Here is an 18,343-nt window from a genome sequence, read left to right as displayed (position 1 = left end):
GAACCAGGGAACCACTTGCTGTGAGGTAACAATGTTAACCGCTGCACCACTGCAGTATCAACACTGTGTATTTGCCCTGTGCATGGATGGATGAACTACTAAATAATGTAAAAAGGACAATGTACTTTAAGACCACTATCTACACCAAAGAGAGCTGTTAGAGTTTGTAGGAAGGCTCTCCACAGACCAGACTCAATTCTATGGTCACAGTGAATCCACCTTAATGGAGCAGACCCTGTCAGGCAGTGCAGTAAACAACTGCTAAAATGTCATATCCTTTATGGAAAGTGAGGACACTTTTGACTTGGGTATTTTATGGAAATTTCTAAACATTACCATAGGGGAGAGCAGCTATAACAAGATTGCCACAGAAGTGGAGGAGATAGGCAAGTTGCAGCAGATAAGTTTTGAATGCCACAGCCAAATGGTATATTAAGAAGACCAATTCCCTCTGAATTGCAGGGACCACAATAATGTCACCTGTGCTCTCCAAAGTTTTACAATTCATTCATATGACATCTATGAACAAAATTCAGTTTTATGTCTAGAAGACATTGCCACTTGCTTAGAAACAGAAAAAAAAAATCTGTCGTCCTTGAAGTAAGTGTTAGACTAAGCACAGAGGGAAGAATTCAGTGCCAAGGTTAGATGATGTCAGGTGGCCATGATGAAGTAAAGGAATTCTACATGGAGTGTGTTGTAGAGACAGTATCATCTTATCAGGTAAAAGTAGAACTAGAGAAGGTTAAAGAGATAGAGGCATGACCCTCACAGAAAAGAAAAACACTGTAAGTAAACAGTGAATTTCCCAGCTCCATGGGCACAGAGGGATAGACCTCACTGTGACTCAGGTGACCCCAATTTGATTAATTTATTGGGTACTTGTTGGAGGTGCTACAGGCAAGGAGATGAGTGTAGATATCAATGCCTGCTCATGTGATTTCTAGGGAGAAGAGGGGGATGTGCTGTAGATCCATGTTGTCACTCAGTATTGCTGGTGGTGAATCCAAAGAGTGCAGGAGATCAACCTCTGGGTGGGAATGAGGGTGAGACCTATGCTATAAATGTCACTGTGGAGTTAGGGTAACCCCCTTCATAATATTCCATTCAATGCCCGTATGTAGTGTACAGGGGAAAAACAGAACACCTGGGGAGGAAACCAGCAAATAACGGAAATACTCCTAACTATCTGAACCCTCAAAGGAATGAATAGGCCACAGGGCTCTTATCCCAGAAGGAATGAAGTGGCAAGCTCAGCATTATGGGTAAAGGTCAGTGATCTGATGGAGATGGAGAAAAAAGTAAACACTGAAGGTTAAAGTTCTCTAAAAGTCTTCAGAGCAATATTAAAAGATTGCTTGAGCTTATCATATTTAGCACCTTTTATTTCTTCCCTTTTGAAAAGAAGTTCATCCAGGGAGATAGAAATGGAACCCTGCTCATACTTTTGCCTACATATGTAGAATGTGTATTGCCACTGTGATGATCAGTCTGAATTAAGTAACTTTTTTGCTATCAGATTGTATATTTTATACATATGTACTGCAGCAGTCATTAGCCACTTCCCAAGTCATTAAAGTTTACCCTATGACATTCCTTAGCAAAATGCTGATTATCGACATACAGTTCTGTCTGGTGCTTTTCAAGTAATGTCTTGTACTGATATTGCACTGAATAAATTAAACGATATATGTATGAGAAGGTGCATACAAACTGATCAACCCTGAAGTGTGACTGAAGTAAGTAAGTGTTTATATTCTATGGTGGAATACTACTCTTCATTAAAAGACATAACCTACCCACACTTAAACTGTCAGTTATGGTTAAGAGCAATTAATGAAAATGCTAGAAGCAAAAGAAACACTGACAAACTGATTCAGTTACATCAGTCAAAGAGTCTTAAGAACAAATACAGGCATAAATGTATCAGTAAGTCTTCAAAGACCTAGAAGGACTAAAATAGAATATAAAATATTTAATTAAGATAAAGATGGACAAGCTTTAAAGGTGTCGTGTGTATGGTTCATGTTGTACCAGTGCATTTCTGCTTACTTTTCTTACTTTTAAGATTTGTAAGTTTAGTGTGTGTTCGTCCTAGTGGTGTTATATGTGAGATTTAGGAAAACAGAAATTCTCTAAAAAATGGATAAGAATGTATAGGTAACAAACGTATCACCTATAAGACCCTTTAATAATAAGACAAAATGTTTAAGAATATTAATCTCTCAAAATATGACAAGCATCTAACTTCCTCGCTGTAGTTAGTACATTTAATTTAATTGACCAAAGAGATGTCAAGCATTCCTAAACTGGATTAGCAGTATGTAAAATAATTAAATTACTGCATCGTGCCAGTCAGCATCACACAATACCTTCAGTAATGGATAAATTAGATTGCTTAACAGATCCTCCAGAATCCAATGCATAAATACAACAACAAAATGTCCCCTCTACCACAAAATGGCATCAAAATGCTGGATGGCTAGCAAGGATTAACACTGCACTGTACACAATACTCTTGTGCTTTTGATCTGCAGAGCTAAAAGTGCAGCTGTTGTGTCTTTCGGCTTTTCCCAGTTAGGGGTCGCCCCAGCGGAACTCCGGTCCGCTAATAACTGGCAGTTGATTTTTACGTACCGAGTTGCCAGCCCTGATGCACAACCTTCAACGAAGGAATGTCCATTCACACATGTCTCCACGCAGAAGACGCTCTAGCTGAGAGTCAAACCGTCGTCTTACTGTGAGGCGACAACGCTACTGCAGCACCACCACCGCGGTAGAGCTAAAAGTGCAGCTAATTAGATAATATGTTTAGATGGCCATGCTGATATAAGCAAAATGGGACATGTATTACGCACTGGTAAGATTTATTGCAATCATTCAGTTTATTTAGTTATATGATTTTGAAATTGATAGTACTTTTGGTTTCTGGCCTACTGAACATGTGTATATCACAGTCTGCAATGTGCACACACTGATTTATGTAGCAGTTTGCATTTCTTTCTTTTTTAATTTAAGTGCCTTTTAATCAGCAGGCTACACGGGCAGTTTTTGCAGTATATAACACAGGTAGCATGCTAGCTGTTTACTTCATGGATCTCATAGTTCAGAAACACATGGCTACTGGCCATGTCATGGCGTGCCACAAAAGACAAGGTGAGGTACATGAATGGTCAATGAACTGCACAATGCAGCAGTATGCATTGAATAAGATAGTGCCACAAGAATATATACACTGAGAGCAGAGTATACAATATGGAGACAGCATCTGTTATGAAAGAAGAACAGTACCAGGTCCACACATATAAGAACAGACATGCACACACATACACACACAGGCATGCACATTTGTGCACTCACACACACACTCACACACACACACACACACACACACAGATGCACATGTACACACACAGACACACACACATGCACACGCACACATGGATGGGGAAGTGCGCACACTCGTATACACACAGACACATACATGCACACTCACACACACTTGTGCTTGCACCTAACATACACACTAACACACACGCACACAGATGCGCAAGTGTACAGACTCATACTCATACAGACAAACACACACATAGCAATGCACAAGTGTACACACACACACACACATACAGCAATGCACAAGTGCATACACACACACACACACACACACACACACACACACACACACACACACACGCGCGCACACACACACACACACACACACACACACACACACACACACACACACACACACACACACACAAACACTAACCGAAGAGCTTCATCGGAATGTATTTCACCAGTATTAATTCCAAAACTTGGCTGTATTAGGCAGGTAGAAGCAGTATGTTCCACTAACTACACATGAATGCATTCTGATCCTTGTAACACCTAATAAATCACTTGTATAATGCCCCACACTCACATGCACACATTGTACAGGATATTTGCATACACTGCACTGCACACAAATAGTTACTCGTTGTTATTGGTAGCTTCAGCAGTGGTATTGCAATGCAACGGCTGAAATGTGTCATTACCTCATTCTACCTAATACAGGGAAAACAGGTGAGAAGGCCAACCCACTTCGTGCGTAACCTTGAGTTATATTCTGCTCCTCCTTACTCCCTTTCCACTTTACAAAAAAAAAAAAAATTCTAAGCTTGTTTCCTGCCTTTCCTGTAAGTAGTCTAGTCCAGATACAGATTTGCTGTATCCAGGACTGTTTGTAAGCTTCTGAGCCCCCAAGCCTTTCTGTGTTGGAGGGAAGCCTTCTAGCTTAATTTTGTTTCTTAGAACTAGCCGGATTTTTAGTTTCAGCACTCAAATCTGTTTCTTTGAGCTCAGCACTTGTTCAGAACTCATTGTAAGCACTAAATAAGCTACAAATTACTACAGCACTCAACTTTCCTCACTTGTCTAGAGCAAAACAGTTTCTAGTACTTAACAAATAAGCACCTATCCAGGCATGTCTAATGGTCAGCTCCGGTGTTTTCTCTTGTCTACCTGATAAATCAGAGCATCTTGGGGCAATGCAGCAATTGCCTCATGTACACAGACAACTCTCTCCTCCTACCACCCAAAACTACAACCTGTGAGAGATGCACTTATATAGCCAAACTGGAAGCAAAAGTCTCTTCACCCAAGACTGGACTAGACAGTCAAGAGGAGAAGGTAAACACTTGCACCACGCCACAGTCATCACATAGTCCCTCAAAACCTACACCACCAAAACACACACATAGAAACACAAAACACACACCTACATCCACGGAGGCTCTCAGTAAAAACCTGCCCAAGCAACAGGGACCTCCAAAGGAAAAACACAAGCAATCTCCACCCCGCAACACAACCCAAATGACACATAGCCCACAAACTCAGTGTGCCATTCAACCACAGCCCATAAGGCATAACAACATACCCAACACTCTAGTCATAGGTGACTCTATAGTCAGGCACACTGATGTTCCACTCACCAGGCTAAACAAGGAGAAAGTTACTTTCAGCTGCCTGTCATGTGCCAGGATCCACTACATTAATGCATGCACTCAGGTCACTCCACAACAAGTACAAATATGACTCTGTCATTGTCCATGTTGGTGTGAATGACCTGAGATGTACCTCCCTTTACTAGATGAAAAGAGACACGAAGGAGCTGTCCAATCTTGTAGCCCAGGCAGGTATGACCCTAGCTCTGAGTAGCATCCTGCCATCACCCAGAATGATACCACAGTACAAGGACAAAATGATTGACTTCAACAATTGGCTAAGCTACTGGTGTAATTCTCAGGGGATCCAGTATCTGTCTGCCTGGGATGACATGATCAACAGACCACGATGCTTTGCCAGAGATGGCCTGCACCTGTAGCCCTTCGAATTCCAGATACTGGCTATGGCTCTTGCCACCCCTATAGTGCCTTTTTTAGGCAAGGTTCAAATGACAAACTCACCACCGTAACAGGTATAAGCAAGCAAAATCTGAGGGTAATGCTACTCAGTGCTAGAAGTCTAAACCTCAAAATGCACTTACTTGAGGCACTCCTTAAAATGGATAACATTGACATCTGTGCAGTGACGGAGACCTGGTTCAAGGCTCCAGGGAGCACCCCTGCATTACCAGGCTATAATTCATGCCACACCTTTCGGCCACCTAACCTGGACCGCAACACTAAAGGTAGAGGCGTGTCCATATTCATTAAGAATATCCACATCTCCAGGTTAGTTGCTCAGTATCCAAGTGCAACTAACTACAGATCCCCCACCATGCCCCAGGATTCCCACTCCTCATTTCTTGATACACTGGAAAATATTAGGGTACAACCTAACACCCTAATAATGGGTGATTTCAACTAGCCCACCATTAACTGGCAAAACTACTCATGTACCAACTCTTTTGCTCAACGTTTTCTGGAATTCATAAATTCCAATGCCTTGGATCAAATTATCCACACCCCCACCAGAGGGAGCAATATCCTAGACTTGGTCATTACCTACATGGGCAACTGGTGTTCCACACCAGAGATCAATTCCTCATTGGTCAGATCTGACCGCAAGCTAATCATCCTAGACATCCACATCCTGCAACCACCTCCCATTAGGGAAACCACCGTAAAAAAATTTCTCAAAAGCCAACTTCATGCTTCTTAAGACAGAAGTGGCAAACTTCACGACACCCATGCAGATGGACAATAGAGGTACAACTGCTGAATCCTACACAAATGCACTTTACAAGCACTTACACGAGTGCATGAATCATGCAATCCCTAACAGAACCAAGATGCTATCCTCCAAAAAGAGAAAGCCAATCTGGTAGTCCCCTGCCATAAACAAACTCTACAACAGAAGAAAGAAACTGTTGCAAAAAAGAGTAAAATCCCATGATTGGAGGAAATCCCTGGTCAGTCTCAATAAAAAGCTGAGATTCCTCATAAAATACTCCAAAGTTAGTTACGAAAACAAAATCACTACTAATTCTAAAGACAACCACAAAGCATTCTATAGCTATGTCAAGAATCTCAATGGCAACACTCATATCTGCTCTGAGTTACAGTACAATTGCACTAAACATACAGAAACAACTGATATTGCCAACATCCTGGCAGATAGGTTCAGTGCTAACTTTAACCCCCCCTCACCCCCTAAAGGGCCCATCTCTATACCGGAAGAATGCAAAGTTCCTGTAATCACGGCTGCACAGGTAAAAACCACACTCTCCAAAGCCAAGAGCACAACATCCATGGGACCTGACAACATCCAAGGTTGCATTCTACACAAACTACAGAATGAACTGGCATCCCACCTAAGTACCATGTTCAATCATAGCCTCACCTCAGGCTTTGTGCCCACTGAATGGTGCACAGAGATGGTTATCCCACTCCATAAAGAGGGAGCCACCACGGACCCTGGGAACTACTGCCCCATTAGCCTGATGAGCCTGGTCTGCAAGGCTATGGAACGTATCATCATGGAACTTATAAACAATGATGTTGGTAATCTCCAAACTTTGGATCCCACCCAGCTCGGGTTTGTAAAAGGCCGATCATGTCTCCTAAACCTGATAGACTTCTTTGAAGTGGTCACCAAAGCCGTAGATGAGGTTAAGGTGGTTCACACAGCTTATCTAGATCTTGCCAAGGCTTTTGATACCATCCCTCACTCTGGAATTATAGATAAACTTACTAAACTAGGTATAAATCCCTATGTCACAAGATGGGTTGCCAACTGGCTCACTGACAGAACCCACATTGTGAAAGTAGCAGACTCCAAATCCGACTTCAGACCAGTGACAAATGGAGTACCACAGGGTTCAGTCCTGGGTCCTCTCCTGTTTGGTATCTACTTCTCAGAAGTACAGGCTAACACAAAAGGTCTTTGGCTAATGAAGTTCTCAGATGACTGCAAACTAGGAACCATAATTGAAACTCCCCAACGATGTGGACATCCTACAAAAGGGCCTCGCTGAAACAGATGCCTGGTGTCAAAGCCATGGCCTCAAGCTCGGTGCCAAAAAGTGCATTGTCATCACTTTTGGTAAAAACTATGTACCCATGAACTACCACATAGGCGGTAGTCTACTTAACACCGAAAGTGTGATAAGAGACCTTGGGACATAGGTGGACAGAAGTCTCTCCTTTGATAATCACATCGCCACAGTAGTCAGGAAATCCTTCTATGTGGCACACCTCATCACAAAAGGTTTCTCATCCAGGAAATAAGAGGTAATTGTTCCCCTCTACTCATCACTCATTAGACCCATTATTGAGTACAACGCCCCTTTTGGTATGTACCTCACAAGACATCTACAACAACTAGAAAGGCTGCAGAAATACCTCACAAAGAGGATTACTGGCCTCAAACAGATGCCCTATGCAGACCGTCTCAAAAAACTCCAGCTTTACGTTGCATATTGCCTACTCAGAGGTGATCTCTGCCTAACATACAAAGCTATGTCAAACCCAGAGCTGTTGGACATGCTCCACTTAATGAAATCCCAATCCCTCCGAGCTATACGCTATAGGGACCTAAACCTTGTCACCACAATAAACAGAACATGCTGGAGGGATAGATTCCTGTCCCAAAGACTTCCCATACTCTGGAACAAACTACCTATCTATATCAAACAAAGCTCCTCATTAGCACTCTTCAAGAAAAATATTGATGACTGGATGGGAGATTCACCCCGGGGATCACTTCTGTGGCTCTGCTCGACAGGGGCACAAGAAAATAATTTTCTTGGGTGGCAAAAGCCAGGGTACCTTTTTGGCTAGGCTTATATAGGCCATAGGGCCAATAGCCTAGTGTCTACCTATGAACCTATGAATCAAACACAACAATCAGGACATTCTCTGATGCACACTATCATATATGGGTTAATATTTACTGTTGCTTTAATTCCAGAAGTTCCTTTGTCAGTCTGCTGTAGTAAAGTCTATGGTGTTGGTGTAGATAGATAGCTAGACAGATAGATAGACACAGATAAATAGATGGATGGATATTTGGTACTGTAGCAAATGCTAATTAATGACAGCTGAAGTTGCCTGCTCGTTGAGCATCCATTTTGTAAGTTCTAAAACAAGGAACAGGACTGAATTAGGATAATTTTCACTATGTGTTAATATTATTGAAGCAATGTAAATCAGTTAGTAAGTTGTTAGTTTTTCAATTTTTAAATAAAATTTCACTAGACTGCTGTCAAATTATGTTTTCACCTCAGTTTATAATAAAAGACCTCTCATTTACAGTTCAAAGTTATTTATTTATTTAACATTTATTTACTGGGGTAAAGCACTGATCACAAGTGATTAATTTCAATCTTAGCACAAGAAAAGAAAGTCAGAATTACATTTAGTGATAGAAAGGAAGAATAAAATGAAAATACACATCTGTAAAGTAACATTATCACTTAACAAAAATGTAAACAATTCATACAATTGTAATATATTTTATTATGAGTCCAGGAAGAGCATGGAGTTTACTACACATCCATTCTTTACAACAGCACAGTGTCACAGAGAGAGACTATAGAAGTTTGTTACAGAACTAAAAAACAGAGCCAAAGGCTGTAAATTTGTTACTCTGCATGAATCTCTAATAATAAAAGAATGAAAACTTGACAGTATAAAAAATAATGAAATCATGTGCAGAATTTTAAGAGAAAATACCTGACCTTCTCACAATCAGTGGATGTGTATAGTAGGTGAAACTTAAGTGAAATTACTACTACACAGTTAAAAGGAATATGTGAGAATAAAAGGTATGTGCAGAATAAATATGAGTTACACTTGTCAAAACTAAAAACTTCATGGTGTGCTACAGTACTGGCTCTGAAAAAGAAAGCCATGTAAGAACACTATTGTGACAGAAAGGTGATCTAATATGCAGGAAAAGTGCTCACATTGTTTTAATTAAACTTTGCAGCAACTGTGGCTATAAGCATAAGAAGAAGTTATGTCCACTGTGTCCATAGCTCAGATGGATAAGCCCTGACAGCACCCATGAAGAAATGTATTCAACTAGTCCACAAGTGCTAGGGGGACCAGATAAGGGAGGATAGGAGTCAGCAACCAATGCCAGGTTGTCCATCCTGTGGGAGGGAGGCAGATTAGTTCACTGCAACTGCAGCATGAAGAGTCTGTTGCGCTCAGTGCTGCAAGCCATGTGCCACATCACTGGGAGGTTGCTCTATAGCAGAAGTTGCAAGGCTACTACAGAGGCTGGGCCAGGACATAAAGGAAAAACACTCCTTGGTATCAGTATGAAGCTGCACCTGAGTCACCAATCTCTTCACCAGCCACGGATGGAATACTGTTACCAGAAGAACCCAAGGGAGGCTAAGACAGGTGTGTCAGAATGAGTGAACCAGTGACCAAGATGAGAAGTGGGTGGCAGCCAAAGGTCATAAACATTGAGCCAGAATGAAAGCCATATCCAGCAGGTAATCACTTTTGCAGAATCAAGCCATATCCAGCAGGTAATCACTTTTGCAGAATCTGTGCAATCTGTTCTAGAAAAAGGTATAATTGAAGGCTGTTTAAAAGTAAAAGTAAGTGTGTTTAAAAGAATTTGGATGCTGCTGTAAAGAAACATGAGAATAAACTATTTACTGACACTAAGGTGATACAATTAAGAGTGAAACTATTAAGTCACTAACCCATGGCAGAGTACTGACAAGAGATAATGAGAATATTAATGACTCCCTTGGCCTCTCTGAGGACAAGAATGACAGATACTTAAAAGTATATATAACATTTATGCCTTCCCACAGTATGAAATTGAATCCCTTCCATAACACAATTTCAGGAATGATACAGCTAAAAATGACACATTTAACAAAGGCAAAGAACAGTTGTATAAGAACTTACCATAACAGTGGCTCTTCAAATAGATCACTTTTACAGCACTGTCAACAACTGGAAAGTATCCCAACAAGGACACTGTACACTGGGCCAGTTAACTGTTTTCCCTTTTGAACATAAATCAAGACTTCTGGCAAATTACGCTAGATGAAGCTAGTTTGAAGCTGTATACTTTTCATTCTTCTTCTTCAGGTAGATATGGATTTCTGAGGTTACATCTTAGTTATATTTTCAGTACAAGAAGTACTTCAGAGAGCAGTATGTGAAATGAGTGAAGATCTTGATGATGTTGCAAACAGCATAAACAATTTGCATGCAGTCAGTGTTGCAAAGCAGTAACGTAATGTAAAATGTTAGACTGATTAAATTACTAAGAGTAATACTAAGAGATGTGAAACTTAATAAATCAAACGTCAGATATCTGCAACTCTTTTTAAGTACATAGGTTATATCCTGGCTTCTGAGGCCTCTGAGGGTGTCACACCAGCAGCAAAGAATGTTAAAACTATAGTCAATGTGTGGGAGCCACAAGACAAGCATTCACCTACATTCCTCTTCAGCTACAACAGCTCTGCGTTTAAAACTACTGTTTGACTGCATTGATTTTTTTGGAATTTGTGCATTTAAGGGTTGGAAATTTCCATTACGTTTTGATTTTGTTACTGTTATATTACAATTTGTTATATTTTAAACTGTTTTAAAAGTTGTTGGCTATTGTCAGTTAAGAAACATTTTTTTTTACATTCATTGATGATTGGAAAGAAATTAGATCTAACTAATTAGTGGGAGGAGCTGAGAAACAGTTTTCTTATTTAAGGTATTCATCCATATTCCTCTTCAACTACAAGAGTTTAAAACAGCTGTTTGGCTGCATTGATTTTTGGATTTTTTTTCATACGGATACACCAAATTCTTGTTGTGCTTTTAAACTTGGTGCCTTTTTAGCTGCCCCACCCCCCACTGTAAATTACAGTTTACAAGCCCCTCTCACAACTAGTTCTACTGGACACTGAAGCTGAAACTATAAGGCACTCCCATTATACTCTTAAAACTCGCGTTAGCCTCTGTTTCATATAATCCCATAATCCCATTTCAGATAGTGCACAGTTTAATATTCAGAGTGTTAATCTGAATTGTGCATTGTTCTTTTCTGCATTTTCTTTCATTTAACCAAAACTCAACTGTTTGAATTTTTAACTTGTTTCTGAGGCCTTAATCTTGTTGTACCCCTCACAGTAGTTTGAGAATTGTGAGTTGCTACAGGATCTGAGCCTCATTTATTTCACTTCTACTGTCTTTTACTGTTTGTATTTTACTTGGTCTGGGGGTCTTAATCTTGTAGTAGCATTATAAATTGCCAGAGGATCTGAGTTTCATTTATTACAGTTCTACTACATTTCTTCTGTTTGCATTTTACTTAGTTTTGGGAACCTTAGTTTTGTAGTATCATACACAATAGTGAGAGAATTGTGAGTTGCTGCAGGATCTGAGCTTTATATATACACTTATACTGCATTTTCACTATATACTGATTGGATTCCTCTGTAGCACATCTCCTATAACCTGTGCTGAACTGTGCAGCAGTGGTTTGCAGTGTCCTGTACAGAAGTAGGCACATAGAGTTGTAATTTTCCATGTAAAACTTCCTCTACAACTTTATCAAGTATTTAACCAAATGTAAAGGCTAGTTTGCATGCTGAGAAGCATTATCCCAATAGTGTTGTTTTAGATAAATTCTAGACCTTTCCTCCCAGCCCAACAACTCTAAACTCTGATTGCATCATCTCTCATAGATCATAAAAAAGAGAATCTATAGCCATGGATGTATACTTTCCTACTGTCTCTCTAGCTAGCCTTGTGGAAATGAGCATCCTGAGACAATGTAGCAATTGTTCGTGTTTATTGGCAGCTACCTTATTCTTAAGCAGACTGACACAATGTAATTACACTATGTCTTTGCATGCAAAGCTCTTTCATACAGACACTGATATGTCCAAGCAGGTTGCCAGTAACATGCACACTACACCTACTATGGATCAGACACATAAACTCGCATACGCTGAGGCTTTTAAATGCAATCTACCATTACTTCAAAAGCCTCACACATGCTACACTCAGCAACATCCCATATAGTCTACCAAGAAAGCACTCCTCTCGACACACGCAACCACATTGTACAATGTTTCTACCTCTAAGCTCTTAATGCAAACTTCCACACAACCCAATATACTAGTCATTGGAAACTGTATTGTAAAACATACTGATGCCCCTCTCACCAGAATGAGCAAGAAGACAGTCACTTTTAGTTGCCTATTAGGGGGAAGGATCCACCAGACCACCTATACTCTAAGGACATTGAACTACAAGTACCAGTATGAATCTGTCATAGTCCATGTGGGTTATTAATGGCCTGAGATGCACCTCCCAGGTCTATATGAAGAGAGACATGATAGAGCTTTCAGATTATGTCCCCCAGGCAGGTACGTTTCAAGCATGGAGCTGCATTCTACCTTCTCCAAGGATGATACCACAATATAAATTGAAGATGATTGACTTTAACAACTGGCTTAGTTACTGGTATCATTCTAAGGGGGTTCCAATATTTGTCAACTTGGAAGGACATGATCAGCAGATCGTGCTGCTTTGCCAGGGATTATCTGCACCTGTCCACACTAAGTTTTTGGATATTGGTTAAAATATTATCCATCCCTGTAGTGCCTTTTTTAGGCAATGCCAATCTGATAAAGCTTCCAATATAGTAAGTTCTATTGAAGATAAACTAAAGGTTCTACTCCTCAATTCTAGGAGTTTCAACAAGAAGCTCCACTCCCTGGAAGTGCTCCTCAGTTGTTGACATTTGTGCAGTTACTGAGACAAGGTTTAAAGCCATGAAAGGCATCCCATCAGTGCAAGGCTATAACGCCTTCCATACATTTAGCTACCACACAAGAAGGGACAAGAGGTGGAGGTATATCAATCTACATAAAAAGTAAGTACACCTCAAGATTGGTCTAACAATATGACATGTTTGATCTACTCCATGTCCAACTAAACTTAGATAAACACCATATCCTTGGTAGTTATAGGTCCCTGTCTATGACCCAGGATAAATATACCACATACTTGAATGTACTAGAGTCACCCACAATTCAGCTTAACACCATATTCATGGGTGATTTCAACTATCCCACCATAAACTGGGATACTTACCTAACCACTAACATGCAGGATCAAATATTTCTGGATTTTATTAGTGCAAACACCCTGGAAGAAGTAGTTTGTACACCTACTAAGGATGCAAATATATGAATTTGGTACTCACAAATATGAAGGAACATTGCACCCTCCCCCTTATGTAATGTCCTCAATGGTCAGATCAGATTAGAAACTGATCACCCTTGAAATAAATATGAAGGCTGTAATTCCAGCAAACCCCAAAACCTTTAAAAACTTTTCCAAGGTTAACTACTTCCTAGTAAGTAATGGCATAGCTAAATTCCAAGCCCAGCCAAACTCAGAGAAAATGGTAGCCTTTACAGAAGTGTTTATGGAAAACCTGTACAAGCATGTAAATAACTGAATAGAATCAGCAGTGCCAAACTAAAATAATCTCAGGACAAACTCCAAAAATAAGCCCCCCTTGTTGGACCCCCAGTATAAATAGGTTGTACAACAAAAGAAAGAAAATCCTTTCCAAAATTAGGAAGGGCTATGTCCAAAAGAGAAAAAACTCCCTCAGTCTCAACAAGAAACTCAGGGGACTAATCAAGTCGATCAAAGGTAACTTAAAGGCAAAAATAGCCTCCTAGGCTAGAGATTACCATAAGGCATTCTTCCGTTATGTACACAACTTTAAGGGGAACACCCAACATTGTGCTAAACTAATAGTAAATGGAAGTTCCTATACTGAACTGAAAGATATAGCAAATTTGGTGGCAGACAAATTTATCTCCAATTTCACCCCCAATTACCCCAGTTCCCCTCAAGGAAACACCCTCTACAATTTCTCCTCAGCTATCACTAAAGAACAGGTCCTCACTGCACTCTCCATAGCTAAAACCACTGCATCAGTGGGTCCTGATAATATCCCAGGATGCCTCCTAAATTACTTGAAGCATGACCCATCAGCCCATTTTAATCTCTGTTCAATCACAGCCTCCAGACAGGCTTCATCCATAGAGAATGGAGGACTGCAGCAATCATGCCTCTAAACAAAGGTGGACCATCAACAGAGCCAGGGAACTACAGACCATAAGTTAGTGAGAAAATACTTTTATGTGGTGCAACTTATAAGTAAGTGCATGGCATCCACATCTAAGGAGATCATAGTCTCACTATACTCAGCCCTCATTAGGCCAATAATTGAGTACAATGCACCCTTTGGCCTTGGCCTTGACCAGGCATTTGCAATAGAAGTTCCTCACTAAAATAATACAGGGTATAAATAATATGTCCTATGCAGACTGCCTCAAAGCCCTGTCCCTGTACTAGTCCTCCTACAGACTACTGAGGACCGATCTATGCCTAACCTACAATGTATTCTCTGATCCAGCCCTGATGGATCTACTACATATGTGCAAAACAGACAGCACTAGAATTACCATATCTTAGGGTCTAAACCTCGTCTGTGACACAACAAAAGTTTGCTGGAGGGACAGGTACGTATCTCAGAGATGACCCCTTCTCTGGAACAGACTTCCAATTCATGTAAGCCAGAGCTCTTCCCTAAGCCTGTTCAAGTGCAATTTGGACCAATGGATGGGAAATCACAAATTCACTCCTGGCTTGCTGCTTGTGGCCTTTATGTTTAGGGGAAGTTTGTAGATGCCCTAAGGCACAGGCATACACCAAAGCTGTTCTAGCCTGTGGGCATTGACAGCTGGGAAAAATGAGGTATGGATGACTAGGCTTAAAAAGGCTCCAGGGCCATTAGCCTAGTAACCATCAATGATCCTATGATCCAATGATGTCTAGCCTTATGTAATTCCAAGGAATAGTCTAGTATCTTTCAGAGATTTTTCTTAACATGTCTTATGCAACATTGACACACAGGAGTATAATGATTTTCACAACAATATAAGGGTTTGGAAATGTTGAAAGGTTTATTGTTCCAAACGTAAAGCTTTGTGATACCTGTCAATTAGACACTCTTGTGGGTGATACCTGTTAATCAGCACTGGCAGTAGTGTTGCTTCAAGAACACAGAAAAGAATACACTGGGTAAATAGTATGTCCTATGATCCAGAGCTCTGACTGCGGCACAGACAAGATATGCTCAAGTAGAGAGGAAATATTGACAGCTGTATACAGATGTCAAAGTTTCCATGACTACGTATATGGCAAAACTATTGCAGTAGAGTGAGGTCACAAACTGCTGCAAAGTATCTTTAAGAACTCTGTTAAGACTCAAGCAAGACTTAAGAGAATGTTACTGGTTCAGAAATTATGTAAAGGTTCAATACTAACTTGGCAAATGTGCATATAGCTGATACATTAAGTAGATCATACTTAGAACAGGAGAAGATCTGCTGGAACAGGGACTATCTGTATTATAAGTCATTTCTGGGTACATTTGTCTACAAATAAGTTAAATGTGTTAAAAAAGACATACGAAAGGAAGTGTTAAAATGTAATGGATGAAAAAGTCGCAGTCAATGGATGGCTTGAAATAATATGATATTTACTATATAGTCTTTAATCATATTATCCTTAAAGAAATGAATAGTTATGTGTATAAGAGTTATTACTCAAAGTTGACAGTTATAATCTTTTCTCAGATGAAAGAGGATATGCTTTGAAAAATCTCTAACTCTGTCAGGCATTACTAAATATAACAAAATGGGCAAGGGATGTTTTTTTGGCAAAAAATCTCAGAACACAGAGAACTATTGCACAAATATGAGATGTTTTCAGCAATCCACAATCAAAATACAAAAGAAAAATGATTTCACCTGGCATTCCTGGTTTACTATGGCATAAAGTTAGTGCTGTTCTATGCCAGTATAGCGACTACCCCATGAATAGTCATTACATAAAATCAATGCTGATTTATACCAGTATAGCAACTATCCCATGGATAATCATGACATAAAGTCAGTGCTGATTTATACCAGTATAGTTTCAGTGATCCTCTGAACAGATCATCTCTAGTTGCCATAATGAAACTCCCTTGAAAAAGAAGTGGATCCTCAGATAAGTTTTCAAGGTCATCAAAATACAATTATTAAATTATAATAAATAAATAAATTCACTAGTAGTTTTCCCATGGCTATAGTTTGCAAAGTAAATCATAAAAGTTGGCATGAGAAAGTGGACGGGTGAGGTTGCTATATCCTAAGTATTAAACAACAAATGCAAGAGGATAGAGTTTGATTGCTTGTCAGTCTGCATATTTGAATAATCTGATTAAACTCCCAGTTTCGGGGGGGGGGTTCAAGATGGGCAGTTTGAAAAGAAGGTTTCTTCTTCCAGTGGAGCTAGTGATTTGCTACATTAGCAATTTCCAAAGGAAGCCGGGGGACCTCTTCTAGGTCTTCAAAAGGAGGTCAGATAAGAGTTTATAGCTATCAGGGTGCGTAGTTAATTGTACTGTTTGGCATTATTTTTTTATTTTTGATTGCATTGTTTTAAAGTCGGTTTAATTTTAGATACTTTATTGGTAATGATTATAGTGGCTGATTTATTAACTCATTGGGCAGTGTCTTGTTTTGTTACTTACAGTACATGCTGCGTAGCATCATTTATAAATAGCTGAACTAGGAAACAAAGTGTAATTCACATACAGTCCACTCTGACTATTACATAGGTGTCTGTGACTGTGCTAAGTCTTTTACTGCTTTGCAAAGTACTGCTCTCAGCCTGAGTACCATTTTTGGTTACCAGTTTGAGCACATTGGAAAGCCCTCCTTAATGCCATCATTTTCAAAAAGGCAAAGAGGACACCAAGACTACAAGAATACTGAGAAATGTTTGTTTTTATTTACTGAGTGGATCCACCTAACAAAGAATAACAGTGGTCATTTATTCGACAGCATTCTAATAGCTATCACTACATTCGTATTTCCGGTTCTACTGCCTATATCAGTATACCATTATTACCTCTACCAACATTTAAGTAAGCCGGTCAATAAACATTACAGCATCTATAAAAAATTATTAGCTTGAATGAGAATTGCTTTCTGTTGCCTTTCAGTTTCTTGCTGCTATAAATATCTGGTCACCTTTAACCAAACTGAAAAGAAACATTTGGAACAGACGTGGTGATGTCAGGCTGTCAGACAAAGCAGCAATGATTGTGATTTGGTCTCTTTTCTTAATGACACGTGTTCCTGAGTAGAGTGAACTGAAGCCAGCTCAACCTGACTCCACAAAGTGAGTTTATGACAAACCCTTTTATAAAAACAATAAAAATACATCCTGAGTTTTGTGAAATTTATAAGAACATTTCTGGCTTTAAGTATCTAAAGAACTAATATTCTTTTATGTACAATCCGAACAGAAAATGAAATTGCCTATGGGTCTCACAGGGAAAAACTCTTCTTTTATGTGCAGTGAAAATAATGAGGCTGGCTGTGCCAGCAAACCTAAATATAAAACATGTGCCATATTTTTCAAGGCTCTGTGGTTTTAGTTTCACAAACATTGACTGTAATGTCATGTTGAGCTCTGTATGCTTAACATCACACAAACCCCCTGCCGACATACACATATATGATCAGGCATGCACACACACTCACACAGACACACTGGCAGATGGACACACACAAACACACATGCACCTATTTAAATAATAATTCAGATCTGAGGTTGTCTAAAAAGTCATTAAAGTAATTTATGTGTGTATATTCTTCTTTTGCATTGTATGGCAAAGTGCTTCAAGTTTCATGCTTTTTTTTTTTTTTTTTTTTTTTGTTTTTTTGTTTTTTTGTGGCAGACTTTAAATTATCAGATGCACTGGAGGCTAGAAAACAGTTCCTATTAGAGTATAAAGT

This window comes from Protopterus annectens, chromosome 7.part0, assembly GCF_019279795.1.
Source record: "Protopterus annectens isolate FY-2018-M chromosome 7.part0, PAN1.0, whole genome shotgun sequence".
In the NCBI taxonomy this organism is placed as follows: domain Eukaryota; kingdom Metazoa; phylum Chordata; order Ceratodontiformes; family Protopteridae; genus Protopterus; species Protopterus annectens.
This window is presented reverse-complemented; position numbering follows the sequence as displayed.